This window comes from Rhinolophus sinicus, linkage group LG09, assembly GCF_036562045.2.
Source record: "Rhinolophus sinicus isolate RSC01 linkage group LG09, ASM3656204v1, whole genome shotgun sequence".
In the NCBI taxonomy this organism is placed as follows: domain Eukaryota; kingdom Metazoa; phylum Chordata; class Mammalia; order Chiroptera; family Rhinolophidae; genus Rhinolophus; species Rhinolophus sinicus.
In genome coordinates this window covers 84,910,265-84,928,735 of record NC_133758.1, presented here as the reverse complement: position 1 = coordinate 84,928,735, position 18,471 = coordinate 84,910,265, and positions in this window count along the sequence as shown.

Here is an 18,471-nt window from a genome sequence, read left to right as displayed (position 1 = left end):
AAGTTACTCATAGAGGAATCCCACCTAATACATGCATTAAAATGTTAGAAGATAGCCTTAATGAAAGTAGGCATCTAAGTAATGATCATCTGTGGATGCAGAAACCATGGCATGAAAAGTTTATGGTGAACAGTATCACAGAGGAATCAGGCAAACGTCTCTGAACTCATGGATACTTTATTATCATTAAAAGTGTGCCAGCAGACATTGTTTGCTGTCTAATCTGATATAATAAGGAGTGTACACTCCCTTCCCATGAAATAATCTTTCAGAAAGAAATAAAGAAAACACTTGAAACTGAAATTAGTTGAGCCTCTAGATCTTACTATCATATTGCCAGATTCTAAGGCAGTATTGGGGATAAAGGAAAAAGAAGAAACCCGCGAAAGTCAATCAGTCAAATCCATAATGTTGGCCACTCTACAGGACAAATAGTTTTTCCAACAAACCAATGAAAATTTTAAAGAAGGGGGCAGGGGAGGCAGTGATTTTACAGACAAAAAGCCGCATGTCATTAAAAGGTTTTTGGTTGAATAAGGCCTGTATTTGTAGCTATTTTTGGTGGGTTTTGCAAATGATTACAGCAGAAAGATCTTGTGTGCACTCTGGGGTTGTCGGGTAAGTGCTACAGAGCCTTTGGGAATTTGGGGGATTCCTAGTGAAACAAGGAAATTTTATTTGGTATTTGCTGCCTATAACCTCGCTGTAGCCAAAGACCTTAGGGCTTCGTGGACCCCACTCAGCCTACAGCTGCCACTCTGTTCAGCATGGGTAGGAAGTCTATCTTTTTGATACAACTGTTCTAATACCCCAAACCTCTGCCATTTTATTTTAACGAAGAAACAAATGAAGCTGCCATAGGATATTCTGCTGTCAAAGGGAAATTCCTTTTTGCCACAATCTGCTTCAACATAAGTCACTACTGTGGTTTCACCAGACAGCCTGACTGAAAGGAATGTCTCATTCTGTGACACAAAAAGATAAAAAAGAATTGGCTGGCTTTAAATAACAGTCTTTGACTGAAAAAAAAAAATTACTCTGGACCCACTCATGCCTCCTTTATGCATCCACATTGTCTTGTCACATGTTCAACCATAGGAACTGCCGCGGAACCTTCAAGATTAACTGGATCACAGTACCTCCAAGTACACATGCTATCTCCCCCAACAGTCCTGTGGACATTTAGCTAACAATATATATTATCCAGTGACGGGATGTTTGTCCCTGTATTGTAGTAGTGGCTGTATAAATTCCAGCTGTGGCACATCCAGAGATAAATCTCTGAGGTGTCCCCAGGTCGTGCAGCTGAAAAACCAACATCAGAAGGATGCCTGTTGGTTTTTCTTTAGCCTCTTAATGACCTTTTGGACTCCATTATAAGAGAAGAAACTTGTCTTTATGAGCTTCACGTTTCTCGTAAAATATAGGTCTTGTGATAAAAATAAGGAAAAGTGGAGTAATGCCGAGTTGTAACTTTAACATATTCTTTTTCTATGTATTCTGTTATAAACCTAGAGATGGACACAAGCAAATGTGGAATTCATCCAAAATTATTTCTTCTCCACCCACTTGTTCTATTAGTCACCAAGCGTATCTATTGAAGTCTATTCTAATCCTCCTTATCTGAGTCTAGGAAAATTAAAACACTCTCCCAAGTTTTCTTCCTGCCTATGTCTGCTCCATATCCAGTCATCCACAATGATGCCAGGGTACTCTTTCTGGAAAAAAAAATTTATCATTCCTCTGCTTGAAACTCTCCAGTGGTTTCTACTGAATCCTCACATGACTTTCCAAGTCCCTAATGTGTCATTGAATCAAGACTTCTTACATGTATACCATGATATTCCTTTCCAGATTCATGCCCCATTTCATCATCACCTATAATCTCCAATTCAGTTATACTAAATTATGTTCAGTTTCTAAAGCATGCCATACTGCTTGATTTTTCTATAATGTGGTTATTAAATTTTGTACATAAGAACCATCTGGGGAGCCAGGCACACTGCAGCTCCTATGCCCCATGCCCAGGGATTTGATTTAGAAGGTTGAGTTGGTGTACATCATAAACAAAGGTGTACATTGTAAGCAATGGTTCTGGATGGTTAGGCTGTACATTTCATCACACTTTGAGGACCACTATTTTATGCCTCAGCATAAGGAATTTTTGTTTTTGTCTCACTGCCACTCCAAGGTTGCCACCTCTGTTTTTTGCAACTTCCACATCTCTTGTCCCTCCCAATTCCCCAATAGACTTCCATCTACCAGGCCTCAGACTCCAGCTGGGTTAAAACCCTCTTTTTCTTAGGGTGGCATTACCTGTATTTCACCAACTGTAGGACACCACTACACTCTCCTGTTTTTTGGATAATCTTCACATTATTTCCTCAGTTACATGTAAATTGAAGTTTTGCTTCAGAGGTAGGCGTAGGTGGTTTTATTAGGTCTCCTTATGGTTCTGTACATTCTTTGGAGGGTATGTGGAGTGATTGTTTAAGTACCCAAATTATCCTAGGGAAATCTAAACATTATGTTAAAACTAAAATAATATTTTGTTTTAAAAACCATAGGTTAATGTTTCTTTTCTGTTTTTTATCCTACTTTGATTTTTATATTTCATACCTCTTAATGTGCATAGAATATAAATTACATGTTGATACTACCTTCAGAGCCTAAACTCCTTAACCCATGAATGCATTTGTAAACTTCTGTTTCCTAGTATTTGATGCAAATATATTCTTTAGCAAAGACACAAATTGATATAGTCCTAGACTAGCTGAGGCCAGCTGTTCCCCTTTCAGACGGAAATGGGGGTTAATCTTATATTAATCTTATATCTTTTGCTTAGACTTTTCTTTTGATATTTGATACTGACGAGGTCTGCCATCCTCTCCTGGAAAATTTTCATCTGAACCACAGCTATAACTCACATGACAAATGGATATTCCGTCTTGTGTTTTAAAGTTAATCCTTTTGGATAACTTTTACTTGTAAAATACATTTTTTTACATAGAGGAGTTGTTCAGCTATAATTTTAAAGGATATATTCTCAGTCCTTTTTTATTTCTTGAATTTGTTAGGGCCAGATGAATGATGGTATACCATCAGTTTAATTATTACCTGATGTAAACAAACTTTTGTTTCAAATTTAGACTACAATTTTAAGTGAACAAAGCTGTTTACAACTTTTTATCAAATATTGCTATCTATAATAAAATGTGGCAAAATGTTATTTTCTAAATTAAACTTTTGTATATAAATGTCATTTCTCATAGCTAATAATCAAGGCTAGATTAATCTCAAATTAAGTGTTAGCATATGCTTCAAGGAAACAATTATCTTTAAAATCAGGATATTTCTACATTATTAAGTCAATAGTCCTAACATGTGTTAAAACATTTAACTACTAAAGGCCAGGAAATTGTCTCTCTTAAATAATAGACAAATGAGATGAAATAGTACATGAATGGATCTTGAGATTATAATGCAAAGTGAAATAAGTCAGACAGAAAAAATAGAGAACCATATTATTTTAACTGATATGTGGTATATAAAACTGAAAACAACAAAAGAACAAGACAAACAAATGAAGAAACAAAACCTCATAGACATAGACACTAGTTTAGTGGTTACCTGACGGTAAGGGGCGAGGGGAGTGATAGATGAGGGTAAAGGGGATCAAATATATGGTGATGGAAAGATAACTGACTCTGGGTGGTGAACACACAATGTAATATACAGATGATGTATTACAGAATCGTACACCTGAAATCTATGTAACTTTATTAACAATTGTCACCCCAATAAACTTTAATTTAAAAAAATACAAAAAAAAATAGACAAGTAGTTATTTCTGACCTTTCTTTGCTAAGGAATTGTATTGACTTTTATAATGGTATCACAGAGTTTTACTTCTCTTTAAAAGTAATTTCTTCACTATTTGGATACATTCATTCTTCAAAGTAATTTTAAAATCTGTTTTTCAAGTTAAAAAATAATCCCAATCCATTAATCGATTTACATATACAATTGCATTGGCTGAAATTTCCAGAAAAAAATGATGCCTAATAATGAAGAAAGTGCATTTTTTATTTCTGAATTTTATCAACATACCTTTTTCATCTGATAGCTAACAATGCCATTGACTACAGGTTTGAAATTAATATAATTTATCAAATTAATAAAGTATAATCATCTTCCTAATTACTAGGAGGCTTTTCCTTATATCAAGAATATATCATGGATCTAGTTAGATTTTCAACACATAAATGTGATCATATGTTTCTCCTTTGATGTTTTGATATGATAAATTATCTAACAGATATATCAACATGGGCTTATCGATACATTCCAAAAAATAAACATTATATGAACATTAAAACAATACAATGTTGAGTTAAATTTGATAATTTTTAAAGAAATTGACCTAAAATCTGTAGTCTTTTTCTTTCTAATGCTCTCTCAAACTTTAGCATTAGTGTTATGCTTATATACAAATATTCTAAAATATTCTCTTTTTTATGTTCTGGGATTTTATAAGATTTACTTATTTCTTTTTTTTAGAGGGTTTAGTAACTTACACATTTAACAATCTGAGCCTAGCACTCTTTTAGAGGAAGTTCTTTGTTAACTTTTTCTATTTTATTTATGATTTTTAATTTATTTAGGCTTTCTTTACCTTTTGGGGTTAAATTTAATAATCAGTCTTTTCCTTTGATGGAGGCTTTGAATTGAATTTTACATCATATCTTTTAAAGAATTTTTTATGCTTGATTATACCTTTACCTACTTGATTAGACTTTTTAATTAACAAATATTCAATTAAGCGTGATTCCAGTGTATGTATCATAATAAATTAATTTTTGCTTTTATCTTTATTAATTCCACCACCTATTTTTGTAAGTACATAAGTTTTGGATTTTTTTCTTAATTGATTTAAATATAGAAGATTTGAAGTGTAATATAGCTTTGAAATGTAGTAAGTGAATTTAAAAAGTAGAAATCTGTGGTTAAATCTTTAAAAATTTATGCAAAAAATCAATAATACTAATTTTAGGGGGTTAAAATATGATAGAGTTAAATTGAAAAATTAAGCTTCAGTGGAAGGGAGACTGGCTGCAATTAAAGTATTCAAGGAAAGTAAAAAGGTATTTACTGATACTTGATTTTATTAGGTTAGATATGATCACTAAAAAAAAATGAAGATACAGTATGTGGTTTACAAATTATTAAAGAAAAAACTGAAATTAGAAACATAATCAATTCAAATGAGGGTGAAAAAGGAGTAAAGAAGAGTCCAACGACACAAAAGCTAGGACAAATAGAAAGCACAATATAAGCCAATAAAAATAAATTTAACAGTAATTACATTAAATGCACTTCTAAAGACAAAGAATTTCTAAAGACAAAGATTATCTTCCTGGAATAAATAATAAATTCCAGCTCTTTGCTGTTCAACAGAAACAAATCTAAAACATAAATAAACAGAAATATTGACCATAAAATGATTGAAATACATACCAGGCAAATACCAACCAAAAACGTTAGTATATTTCTATTAATATAATGCCAAAATTCTATCCAATATTCAAATTTCAAAAACTGATTCACCAAGAAAATGTAACTATTCTAAACTTATGTGCACCGAAGAACAGATTATGTATGTATCTATTTACAGAAAAATGTAAAACTTAACAGAACTATAAGGATAAATGAACAAATATACTACCAGAGCTGGAAATCTTGATACAGTTCTCTCAGTAATTGAAAGTTCAAGAGAGAAAAAACATCACTAAGGATATGTATCCTATTTAAGTTAGTGTAATATCACTGTAGTATACAACAGCCAAAGACCGTACATAAATAAATGGGTTCAGTTGTGTTCCAACAAAACTTCACTGACAGAAACAAGTGACTGGCTACATTTAGCTTGTAGGCTATAGTTTGCTGATCCCTGTTCCTAAGTATACACTGAATGTTAATGAAAATTACCACCTAACAAGAAAACAAGACTCAACCATTTTCCATTTTCAAGGTATTGATATATCAGTTATGAAAACAACACAGTTAAGTTAGTTACTATCAATAAAAAGTTAACTAGAAAATTACTTTTGAAATTGAGAAAAACCCTCATGGGTCAGAAAGAAATAGTTGGAAATTAGAAAATATTATGAACTGAATAATAATGAAAATATTGGCTGTCAAAACTTGTAGAAGACAGCTAAGCAGGTACTTAGAGGGAAATTGTTAGCATTTAATGCATATATTTAATGCACCTTATCCTAGAAAATATGAAATACTTAAGCTAATGAGTTGAGCATCCAAGTTAAGAACTGAGATTTTTTTTTAAAAGAAGGTTGAATTATCAAATCAGACTCATATGAATAAGAGATCAAGCTTTATTAATCATATCAAAGATGCAAGTAATCAAAAAGCATAATCAAATCACAGAGAGGTCCAGCAACTTCCGGCAGGGCATTTTTTTTTTTAATGGTATTGGAAATTCTCTGGCCCAGAACACTCATACTGAAAGAACCATTTATGTCATAAACAATCTCTCTTTTATATTTTGATGGTTATAGCTTATATGATCTTTTCCAGGCAATCATGTCCTATAAATCTATAGATTTCAGATTCTTAACTTCAAACAATTCTAAATAACCAGGCATCTCATACAAAAATACTCTCCTAGATAAGACCGCTCCTTCTACAAATCCACTTGGTTTGTTTGTTATGAAGTCTGTCATGAGTTTATTTACACAGAGATTAGACTGAGGCATTTGCCTTCTTTTCCAGGGGCATCTGTACCTGCAGCCAGAAATGCATTGCAAAACTGCTGCTTTAATCATTTATTTCCCAAGAAAGAGTCAGAACAATGGAATAAAGCTAAAAACAAAACAAAACAAATCCCACCAAACCCAAAGCAGAAAACCATAGAAGGATGAACTAAGTAGAAACAACGATTAGTGGACAAAATAAATGATGCCAAAGAAACAAACAAGCAAACCTGGATTCATTGGTAACATTAGTAAAATGGATAAACTTCTGGCAAGATTAACAAAACAAAAACAAAGAAAGGGGACAAAAAATAATAAATATCAATAAGTACATCTGCGAATAGGGATGACAAGGATAATAAGAGCATATTTATCACAGTTTTTATGACAACAAAACAGAAATCTTAAATTGAATGGACACAATCCTAGAAGAGAACCTGTAGCCAAGCAAACAATGACAGCGAAACTTGAGGGAAAGGATTGTTGGGAGCTACAAACGTTATTAACAGTAGAACTGAGACTAAACAAAAGGTGAGAGTAAGAGTAAGAATGGAATGACTTAGTTGTATGCTCAGTCATAGTGGAAATGAAACAACAAAAATCAGGAGGCAAAGGAGAGAAAGTGGAAAACAGAATCAGCTCTGATAGCTGGGAGTCAAAGGATATCACTTGAAAGCTGAGAAATCAAGTAGTTGGGATATTAACATTTTCACAAATACAAACACTAAGATCATACTGTTGACTAAAATTATGCAATTTCACTACCAGTGAAGGGTAGACAACATGAGTTAATTTAATTGTAGCTCATAGTAAGGAACAGATAGAGGGCAAAGAAAGAGGGAACAGAGAGCATTTTATAAAAGTAAAACTACAAAGTTGCCAGTAGAAAAGAAATACAAAACTTCTGAAATATGTGAGAGCTGATATAAAAGGCAAAGATAATAGAACACCTAGTGAAATACACATATTTATAAAAACGGAAGAGACTTCCCATTTCCAGGCTGGCTTATAAAGAGCTTGGGGGCTGTCATTCTGTCCTCACAAGAAAAACGCGGAACAAACTGAAAATCAACAACTCTTCATAGATATATCAGATTTGAGGTCACAGGATAAACAGCTACCCCCAAAACTGGAAAAAAGGTGAGTTAGAATCACAGCTTACCAGGAGCGGAGGCTGACAGCAGGAGCACGCAGCTGAAGCCAGCAACTAAGTACTAGGAGTACTTAAATGGAAATTGATTAATTGCTGGAGCCTGAGCCTGGGCTACTTTGAGAGATGAAAAATTCCTGGGGGCCCAGCCTCATAAAGTTGAACATAGTCTTACCATACGATCCGGTATTCATGCTCCTGGGTATTCGAGTTGATAATTTATGTCCATACAAAAACCTGCACACAAATCATTATAGCAACTTTATTTATATTTACTAAAAGTTGCAACCTATCAAGACGTCATTCAACAGGTGAGTGGATAAAGAAATGGAATATTATTAGCAGTAAAAAGAAACAAGCTGTCAAGCCACTGAAAGACATGGAGGAAACTTAAATGCATATTGCTAAGTAAAAAAGCTAGTCTGGAAAGCCTACATCCTGTATGATTCTAACTATATGACATTCTGGAAAAGACAAAACTATAAAGACATAAAAGGATCAGTGGTTGTCAGGCATTGAAGGAAAGAAAGGAAGGAAAAGTAGGTAGAGCACAGTGAATTTTTAGGGCAATGAAACTACTCGTTATGATACTCTAATGGTGGATACATGACATTATGTATTTGTCAAAACCATATGACTGTACAACACAAAGGGTAATACTAATGCAAACTACGGAACTTAGTTAATAATAATGCACCAATATTAGTTCATCAATTGTAACAAATATAGCACATTAATGCAAGATATTAATAACAGGGGAAATTGTGTGCAGGAGAAGAGGGGATAAATGGCAACTCTCTGTACTGTTTGCTCAATTTTCTGTAAATCTAAAGCTGTTCTAAAAAGTGTATTAGTTAAAAACACAGAGTAAATAATATAACACACCATGAAAGGATTCAAATATGCCTACCAGATCAGTGAAGGCGTATCAGTTTTACATGATATGTAATATGAAAGATTGCATCACAAAGAAAAAATCTACCTCCCTACTATATACAAGAGACACATCTAAAAGTAATCTGATTAAATCTAAAAATAAAAAGAGGAGTAAAGGCAAGCAGAAAATAGATTGTTTTTAGTGTGAAATGGTAGAATAAAAGGTTAAAACCTACATTTAAATAAGACAAAAAGGACATAATATAATGTTAAGGATATGACTCATAATGAAGATGTAGCAGTTATGAATATCTATACACCTATAACACAGAATCAGTTTTCATACAGCTGAAGTGCCCATATAGACAATGGATATTACTCGGCCATGGAAAAGAATGAAATCTTACCATTTGTGACAATATGGATGGACCTGGAAGGTATTATGCTAAGTGAAATAAGTCAGACAGAAAAAGACAAATACTATACGATCTCATTTATATGTGGAATCTAAAGAACAAAATAAATGAGCAACCCAAACAGAAACAGACTCATAGATGCAAGGAATAAGCTGATGGTTGCCAGGGAGTTTGGGAGCAGGGTGAAAAAGGTGATTAAGAAGTACAAATTGATAGTTGCAAAATAGTCATGGGGATGTAAAGAATAGGGAATATAGTCAATAATATGGTAATAACTATGCATAGTGCCAGGTGAGTACTAGACTAGTCAGGGGATCATTTCTTAAATTATACAAATGTCTAACCACTATGCTGTACACCTGAAACTAATATAAAATAACATTGAATGTCAACTGAAATTGGAAAAATAAAAAATGGGGGAAAATGTGAAGGGGAATAAGAGGTTCAAATTTCCAGGTATAAAACAAATAAGTCACGGGGATGTAATGTACAACATAGGGAATATAGTCAATATTGTGATAGCATCTTACAGTGTCAGATGGTTGCTGACTGACCATGGTGATCACTGCTTTAGGTATATAAATGTTGAATTACTATGGTGTATCCCTGAAACTAATATAATATTGTATATGTTAGCTGTATTTTAATAAAAATGTTTTTTATAAAGACAGTATGTGTAGACTTCCCTTGGTCCTATTTACTGCCACTCTGTTTAGTACATAGATCACCACCTCAGAGATGCAACTAGAGATGGATTTACGTGCATAGAAAAATTATCAGAGTTTAGCAGATAATAAACTGACACAGATTTTCTAACCTGATGTGAGGTATTCTTATATTCCCACTTTAAGATGCATTGTCATTCTAACTTGGAAAAAAGTAGACAAAGCAGAAAAACCTCATGCTATGTGGTTCTTCCACTCTCTGGCTTGCCAATAGCATTTATTTGGAAAACCATAACTCCCAAGATGCCAGGTTCTATGGTCATCCCTCTTCTCTCCCTCCTCTATTTCCTTCTGCATTGTTTGCTGGGAGTCACAAGCGCTCATTGGCTACATATAGAAAAAGTGCTACTGATGAGGGATTGTGATATTGTTCTTCCAAGGTAGCTCCCATACTCCCTGCTTCCTGGTACTCATCACCTTGTCCCTTCTTACATTGGATCAGGAGTTGTCTGTGAGACCAAGCGCATACAAAAGAAATGATGGGACATGATGGGATGTAACTTCTGGGATTCCAAAAGTTTCCATCTTGCAAGTTCTCTCACTCTCTTTCTTCTTTTCTTTTCTGAGTTACTCATTCTGGGTGAGTCTAGTTTCTACATCTTGCAGACACTCAGGTAGCCCATGGAGAGAACCATTTGGTGAGGAATAGAAGCCTGTCAACAACCACAAGAATGAATCCACTTAGAAGTGGATTCTCCAGCACCAGTCAATCTTTGAGATGACCGATGCCCTGGCCGCCACCTTAGTGTAGCTTTATGAGAGATGCTGAGACAAAAACACCCAAAAGAGCTGCTCTCGGATTCCCTGACACTCAGAAACTGCATGAGATACGAAATGATTGTTGTTTTAAGCTGCTCAATTTTGAGATAATTTGTTATGGAGCAATAGATAAGTAATATAGGAATGAAGGTAAATATTTTGGCTTATCTCAAAAATTAGTACTTACAAAGTATATGGATGGTTGACAAGTTTTGTGGTGGTTTAGCCAAAAAATATATGTACATATATTTTTTTCTAAACTAGCAAACAGAGTAAGGGAAGAATGAAGGATATTTTATTCAGAAAAGGGAGTTTTCTTTTTTTCTATCATGGCTGCATGAGTGGGCAGGAGTTTGTTTTTTAATCTAGTTCCTTTAGTGCAAATGTCTTTCAGACCCTGATAACAGGTTTCCTAGCAATTTTAGTTTTCGGCATCATTATGTGTTTATTTTTCTATATCTTCATGGATATGCTTGTGAGCATTTAGGAAAACTCTATAACAGAATTTAGTAAGCCAATTCAATTTAGAAGCAAACTTTATTTCTATAATAAAATTAAATGCATATGATTTCAATTATTTTAAGTTTATTGATGTTCATTTCATGGGTCAGGATATGGTGTCTTGGTGACTGTTCTGCAACTATGCTTGTTACTTTTTCTATTTCTTTTTTCAGTTCTACCAGTTCTGCTTCATTTGTTTTGAGACTTTTTTGTTTGGTTTTCACACTATTGGCATCATTATGTGTTTCTGGTAAATTGATCCTTTTATCATTGTGTAATATCCCCTTTTCTTTCTAGCAATTTTCTCTGAAGTCTATTTCATCAGACACCTCCTTCTGGTCCCGGTGGTTTTTTCCCCCCTGTAAATTTCAATGCTTAGCATCCTGCCTTGTAAATGATTGGCAATTAATAACTATCCTTGGAATGAATGAATAAATGAATTTCTAGGAAGCAGTCACATTTCAAAGCTTCATCATATTTCAGGTTGTATTCATTGGTTTGTAAAAAGGACTTGAAAAATCACTTTTTTTTTTGGCAACTACTTAATATAAATGGTTGATTTTCCCATCCGTGGGAATAAAAAGCAGAAGTTAATTCATGTCAGACTGTGTTGATTTTTGTTTAATCACCATAGTTATCTATTGTGAGCAAGAAATAACTTGTGTGGCTTCCTCTACCTCCTATGTTTCCGCTCTTACCTGGAAATTAATCACTACTTACACCACAAAGGCTTGTACAAACAGCACTTGTTCAACGTGAAACTGACAAATCAAGTACTGTTAACATTCTTTATTTCTTAGAGAAGTAAAGAGCAGGAAATGCTAAGTTCATGGAAAAGAGACATGTCCTTCAACCACATGCAGAGAGAGTAGAAGATCAGTTTAAATTCTATGGGGTTTCAGGTCTATTACTTTTAGAATGAAGGTGCATAGGAAGAAGGAAGTTAAGAAACACAAGTTAGCGTGCAATAGTGGTTACCTTTTGCCATTTCTTATTAAGCTTTTCCTAGACTATGAATAGTAGATGATTACAAATAGATACTTTGATTTTCTATAGAAATTGAAAAACTACATTTGTTAAGGAAAAAAATGAACTTTGTTTCTTCAGAATAATTTCACATTTCTTCTTATGTTAAAAGAGGGTGGGGGAGAAAGTAATTTTCCCTTCCTTGTAATGCCAAGCCTAATTAGAGAGAGAAATTTGGATTGCTCAATGCTGAGACATTCTCCCTAGTATATTAATCATATCATGCAGAGGATTGTGTTGTACACTATTTAATGGTGAGGTAGCATTATCTGTTCAGATCAGTTTGCTCAGCTTGCAGGGCCAAGGGTTCATAAGTCATGAATCAGTTTCAGTCAGTTGCAAAATAGACCTGAAGCCTGAGATGGATAGGGCCGAAGGGAAATGGATGACCTATCTACCCTCCCAGGGAGAAGGGCAGAGCGAGGGCACGGCAAGGGGCATTTTAAGACAGAGTGAGGGGTTCTGTTTCAAGAAGTCCTAGGGATAAGACTTTCCTGTGTTTGAGGGTAGAAATTTGAGCACTTTTCCAGGAATGGGTAGATACCCTCCTGCTAAAGGCTGTACTTTAGAAATAAATGTAGGAGTGACTTTCCCTTCCTTGTAATGCCAAGCATAATTAAAGAGACAGATTTGGATCTCGGAGATGTGCTGGCTTAGTCAGGGAGAACTAAAACTGAAGACATTAATCATGTGACTAAATAAATTTCTCTCAACCAATTCCTGGTAAAGAGTTGACAGTATCCTCATATAAGGGGAGGGGAAAAGCCTTTACTCCTTTTGCTCCACTACTTGGGTGGGAGTCCACCATAGACAGCACAGCTATCATCAAATGCTTCCTAAGCAAGGGAGTCTGGAAGCATCTTATCTGGGGCATCCTCTTACCTCTGCCAGGGGAGAGACACCTCCAACAGGCGCAAGTCCCATGTTTGGTTAGACATAGCAACTTTGTGGTGGGACAGTGACTAGAGCAGGTACCAGTGGCAACAGAGAGTTTTAGGTAGTTATGCATGAAGCAGACTAATGCCAAATAGGAAATTGCTCTAGGAGGGGTAATGAGTGTGTAAAACATATGTTTAGCAGGAGAGATCCCTTGAAAGCCTCAAATGAGAGCAACAAGACGTGCTTTCCTCAGTTCAGATTGACCACTGGGGTGATGTACCCCTCTTGCTCTAGAGCTTTCTCTGAGTTGTCTGTAACCCATAGGAACTTAAATGTGAAACAGGCTGGAGTGGCTTACAGCAAGAGAGACTAGACCAGAAACAGGGAAGGGACAAGCCTATAAAGAATAACTTGGGATAATCTATGGATCCCTTTTCCACTGTGGATCTACTACAGGTAGAAGTTCTGTAGGGCCACTATGGCTGCAGAAGACAGGGAGGGACTGAACACTCGAGGGAAAAACTTCCCACTCTTCCAATGTTTCACTGGGGAACATGCCCCTAAATAAAGATTGTTAGGAAAATGGATACTGAAGTTTAACTTATAATAATTGGATAATTCCAGCACTTAGCCCTACTCCTAGAAAGGTCTGAATTGTTTTCTTATTTAAGAAGGCACAGGGGAATGAGTGTATTTGAGTACTTGCCAAGATTTTTTTCTACTCATATTTCATGAAACAGTTTTATTCAAACTCTTCACATCTACAAAATCAATTCAGAGTGTTTTGAATCAATTACATGGGTTAGATTACATCATATCACTTCTGTCTACATTGGGAAGTAGCACTCTTTGAATCCAGGATCAGTCGTGTGGTCACTGGATATTTTATCCTAAGCTGCCATTTGTACAGTATCATGGCAGATTCCCCCCCACCCCCATTCATCCTATAGGTATATATTTATTATCTTCACAATATAAGACATACTCTTCTATTTGTTTTTTTTGTTTCTCTAATTTCTGTTTACAGGTTTTTCAAAGCAAAATGTATGTACAATAAAACACACATATCTTTAGAGTAAATAATATAAATAATTTTGATGAATCTACTCAACCATATATTTCATACCCCCATCAAGATAAAGAAAAATATCCCCATCATCCTAAAGTATTCCTTCATAGACCGTTCCACACAATTACATCCTCCCCATAGATACCAATTTTCTGATACTTTTCCCTCTAGTTTACTTTGCCTGTTCTAGAATTTCATGAAATGAAACACTCCAATATGTACTCTTTTGTGTTCATCTTCTTTCACTTAACATAACATGTGAGACAGTGTGTATCCAGTAGCCCGTTCTTTTTTATTGCTGAGTAATATTCCATCATATAAATATTCTGCAATTTATTAATCCACTTCCCTATTGATTAACATTTAGGCTTTTTCCCCAGTGTTTGGCTATCAGGAATAATGCAAATGTTATAAAGGTGTGTTTTTATTTCTCTTGGGAAAATATTAGTAGAACTGCTGGATCACTGGGGAATGTTTAACCCTTAAAAAACTGACAAACAGTTCTCCAAAGTGGTTTTAGTATTTTACACACCCACTAGCAGCATTTAGAAGTTCTTGTTTTTTCACATTCCTAGAATTGTCACACTTTTAATTCACACACTCTAATTTTTCACACTGAGGATTGTTAGCCTTTTAAATTTTAGTCTTTCTAGTAATGGTATCTCCTTTGCTTTTAATTGGCATTTCCTTAATGATTACTCTCAATGAGCAAATTTTCATGTACTTTTAGCACTTTTAGCAAATTTTCATGTACTTTAATTCAAAGTCATCTTTCTTTGTGAAATGTTTGTTCTTTTGCCTGTTTTTCAATTGTTGTTAGTCTTCTTATTGTTAAGTTGCAAGAATTCTTCACACGCTCTAGATATAACTCCATTGCCAGATATAAGCTGTATAAGTACTTTCCCCCAGTCTGGCTTACTGTTCAGTTTCTTAATAGTGCTGTCAGGAAAAGGGAGAATTTCCCCCTTCTACCCTTCTTTACTTATTACGACTGGACTAATACTAACACAGTAAAATTGACACAAGACTAGATTAACAGGAGAAAAACCAATTTAATGTGTATGCGTGGGAGAACCAGAATATGATGCTCATATCATAAAAATGAGTCTAAAAGAAATGATCAAACCAGTAGCCCCTTTTAGACTTTTAGACAAAGAAATAATAAATTTGTGAGAAATTGACAGGACAAAGAAGGTTAGTGCTCATTAGAAAAGAATCTAAGCAAGACTTGAGTATTTGTTAGTGAGGAATCTATACGTAGTAAATTGGAAAAGAGGCAACAAGATTTGATTATACAGAATTTTGGGTTCTGAGTTGTTTAACTCTTGTGATCAGGAATGTCTTTGGGGTGCAGGGAGGACAGCTTTCAGGTGGACTATTTATTTTCTGTATCCAACGTGACAAGGGAGAATCAAAGTGCCCTTCTGACACTGGCTGCTTGTCAAGTAACTTTAATTCAAAGTCATCAATTCACCATTGTGAGATATTTTGGGGCAGCCCCTCTCAGGCCCCAACAGTGTCTTCTGATGAATAAAAGTTTTAATGTTAATTAAGTCCAATTTATCAGTTTTTTTTTCTTTTATATTTTTTGCTTTCTATTTTTGGACTAAGGCATCTTTGCATGCCCTAGATGTCAATGACCATCTCCCATATTTTGCTGAGAATATTTATGGCTATTCCTTCTTGAGTGAGTTTAGGTAAGTGGTGCTTTTCAAGAAATTTGTCCATTTTATACAAATTGTCAAATGTATCTGTATGAAGTGGTTTATTATAATTTCTTACTATCTGTATAGTATCTGCAGGATCTCCTCTTTCATTTTTTGATATTGTCCAACTGTGCTTGTTTTCTCTCTTCTAAAATCAGTCTACCTATGGATTTATCAATTTCACAAATATTTTCAAAGAATTCATTTTTAGTTTTGTTAATTTTTTTCCATTGTTTCTCTGCTTTTTACTTAATTGATTTCTGTCCTTATATTTATTATTTCCTTTTTTTACTTATTTGGGTTTACTTTGCTCACTTTTTTTCTAGCTTCTCATCATGTAAATTTAAATAATTGACCTTAAACCTTTCTGCTTTCCTACTATAAGTATTTAAAACTGTAAATTTCTAAGTCTTGTGTTAGATGTATTTCATCAATTTGATGTGTTGTTTTTATTTTCATTCAGTTTAAAATATTTTCCAGTTTCCCTTGAGATTATTTCTTTGCCTCATGGATTACTTACAAGTGCATTGTTTAATTTCCAAATACTTAGACTTTCTGGATATCTTATTGCTATTGATTCCCAATTTAATTGTTGTATCTGAGAATATACTCTGTGATAATTTAATGTTTTATATGTAATAAGAGTTTTTTTGTGACACATCATATCGTAAATGTTCCAAACGCACTTGAAAATAAGTGTTATTTCACAGTGTTTAGGTGTAGTGTCCTATAAATGTCTGTTATATATTTGGTCATTGGTAATCTTGTTCACATCTATATCCTTTCTAATTTTTTGTGTACTTCTCTGTCAATTACTGTGAAAGGGCCAGGAAACTCTCGAACTATGATTGTCGATTTGTCTATTTCCCTCTTCAATTTGTCAGTTATTGCTTCATGCATTTTGAAACTCTTTTATTTGGCATATATATATATATATATATATATATATATATATATATATATATAAAATTGTTTTGCCTTAATGATCAATTAATCCTTTCTCATTGCAAAATGTATCTCTTAACTTGAAAATTCTTTCCTGATATTAATATAACCACTCCAGTTTTCTTATATATATACTACTTGCCTTGATGATATTTTTTCCATCCATTTATTTCTATCTGTGACATTTTATTTGAAGTATATCTCTTGCATACTCCATATAATGGGTTCTTGCTATTTTATCCCATCTGAAAGAATCTTTGCCTTTGATGTAATTATTGACATGGTTGGATTGAGGCCTACCATTTGCTGTTTGTTTTCTGTCTCCTATCTTTATTATTCCTCTTTTCCTGCCTTATTTTTGAATTAACTAAATATATATTAGAATTTCATTTTATTCTTCTCTTAGCTTGAATAGCTATCATCCTTAGGTTATTCTTCTAATGGTTGCCTTAGGGGTTACATTATATATTCTTAATTTATCACTGCCTACTCAGGGTTAATTTTGCACTACTTCATATACAATATATGAATCTTGCAAAAATGTATTTTCGTTTCTGCAACCCATATTCTTTAAGCTACTGTTGTCATATATTGTATCTACATATATTATGAACTGCACAGTAATTTATGTGTTATTTTTAAATAAGAGAAGGAAACATCTCTTTCATATTAACCATGTAGTTATAATTATTGGAGCTCTTCAATCCTTTCTGTAGAATGTGTTTTCCATTGATGACAGAGCAAATCCTTTCTGCCTAAACAACTCCCCATAGATTGAAGTGTCCATTGGTCACAGGCAAGGAACCGATGCAGTGTCTCTTAGGAATGTATCATCACAGGCAAAGGAAACAGTTTTAAATTATGTCACCTTTTTATAGAAAGTAAATGAAGAGTTGGAGCCAAGGTGAAAGACTAAATGATATGGAAAAAAGGGTTAGAAAATGGATGATATTAAAAAGTGGAACTGCAGCAGTCCACATGCATTTCTGATCTGCTAAATTTTCTTCATTTGTATTCAAATTTGATTTACACCTTCTTATATCACTCCAGTGGCGACTGACCTAACTTGCAGACTATATTAAAGGCAGAAAAGAACAAACCAAATTCAGCTTCTACAAAGTTATTTAAGTATAGCAAACTCCCACTCTTGATTACAGGGTGGAATACAAATGATTGAGGTATGCACTCTTGGATCTAACAAATCTTCAGTGTCTTTGATGTATAACCAGAGTCATTTTTGTCAAAGGACAGATATTATAAGCTACCTGCACTTATAATGGTTAGAATGTATTCCTAGATCTTTATACTTGTATGGTTTTGCCCTGCTTGATATTGAAAGGAGAACAAGGAATAACAATGAACAATTTGAGACATGTATACTTTGGGTGATGAAATCTATGACCTTTTCAAAGTATTTCAACCTAGCTTCATTTTGTTTCTAGGTGAGGATTCAGGAAAAGACACTGTTTGAATCTTGAGTCAGTGCATTTTCCCCCATTAAATATAATCTTTCATTTGATTTTAAGGAATTTTAATTGCTATAATTCCCTATTTCTTGGAAACATGAATATACGGCCATAGTTTAGTTAAGATTCTCTTTCCTTACCCTGTTTTTCAATCTGGAAAAGGAATTTCATTGACCTTTA